This window comes from Amblyomma mixtum, chromosome 3 (genome assembly GCF_055824585.1).
Source record: "Amblyomma mixtum isolate Tamu chromosome 3, ASM5582458v1, whole genome shotgun sequence".
Lineage (NCBI taxonomy): Eukaryota > Metazoa > Arthropoda > Arachnida > Ixodida > Ixodidae > Amblyomma > Amblyomma mixtum.
The window spans coordinates 255360449-255361993 of NC_143014.1; the positions used below are offsets into that span (position 1 = coordinate 255360449).

General features: G+C 50.0%; 1 non-coding gene across 1 annotated transcript; it reads right to left on the reverse strand.

The window, feature by feature from the left end:
- Positions 1–980: 980 nt before the first annotated feature.
- Positions 981–1051, reverse strand: TRNAG-GCC (transfer RNA glycine (anticodon GCC)). Its single transcript has one exon. It is a non-coding gene; the product is annotated as a tRNA-Gly (tRNA).
- Between the last annotated feature and the right edge of the window lie 494 nt (positions 1052–1545).

The following is a 1545-nucleotide window of genomic DNA, read 5'->3' on the forward strand; positions in this document are numbered from 1 at the left end:
TTGGCGCTGTGTGTATTGCAGTTAGTGCAAACACTATAGGGGAGAGACAAGTGCCCCTCTTCGATTATACTTCTTCACATCATAAACTTGAAAGGTGGCCAATTCGCACAGCGCCAAAGAATTGCCTGCCACTGCTACTCGTGGAAGATGAGTCAATTTTGACCATGCTAGTGGTATACGCATGACTGAAGCGGGATTTCGCGCTCAAGTTAGAGACTCGCAAAGGATTTTCACTGATACCTTCTGTTTTGTTCCCCCGCAAAACAAGTTGTTAAACTTTACGCTCCTCTTGCACAACAATTCTGGACAAAAACATTTTTGAGCAGAAATGGTTTATGAACACGATGTTTTATTACAATGAAAGGTTTCACTATAACTATCACTATATCCTCCGGCCAGATTGATAGAGTAAAACATTGTCTGTGGAGGTGTAAGCTGGAATGAATTCGAGTTCCTGATCGTCGGGGTCGGAGAGGAATGTCCGGTGAGAGAGCGCGCGGGCGGCGGCGTCAGCTGCCTCATCACCATCAAGGCCGATGTGAGCAGGAGCCCAAACGATACGCCGGTGAGCGGGGTCCCCGGTGTAGACGCTGTTTTGGAGAATGCGGTAGGCTAAGAACGGTTCACCCAGCCCTGCTCGACGTTCCAACAGGCCCCTCGGGAGTAGGAAATAATTGTTTCTGAAGTCGGATCAGATGCAGCCAACGCAATGGCGACCTCCTCCCCGTGTGTTATGTCACGGGCTCAGAAAGTAAGGCCGTTCACTGTTTTGGATTGGAGGACGACTGCGGCCGTTTACCATCCCCCATGGTGGGGGCCAGAGGCATCCACGTAGAATGCATAGTGGCATTCACGTGCGAATGCATCACGAATACATCACGTGCGATGCGCGTGGTGAAGAAGTCAGGTTACCAAAAGAACGTCTGCAATACAATTTTTTGTTACCGGAATGCTGTCGAATAAAACAGAAAAGGAGCTCATGCGTCCGCCGGGAATCGAACCCGGGCCACCCGCGTGGCAGGCGAGTATTCTACCACTGAACCACCGACGCCTGGATGCTGCAACGACTTCGCCCTTAAGACTGCCGTCTGCGCAACTCGCTCAGGCGGTTCTCCACCGACATCCCTGGGACGCATGTGCCTTGTAGAGACCGACGACTTCCTTCTTGAGTAAGCGCCAGGGGCTCCGGTTTTTCCGGACGCGTTCACTGGAGGGAAGATTCAGGCATTCAAGAGAGCAATCTGGTCAGTCTAGCGGGCTTCGATAGTAGACATGCGTAGCGTAATTGAATGGGTATTTTAAAAGTGGCACTGCTGATTACTTAGAATTTCTGGGGCACCAGTAGCTTTTAAGCGTCCTGATTGTTCTGGCGCGTGCTATGCTAACGTTGTGTGAGTGAAGCGCAGTAATAACCCGAAAAGATGTGTGAGATGAAACAACAAAAAAATGCTGTCTATCTCGACGTTTAGAGGAGTTGTAAGCATCGAATGTATTGTAGAAACAGCGTAGCGCATCATATAGGACGAGTCAGTGACAGTAGTTGAC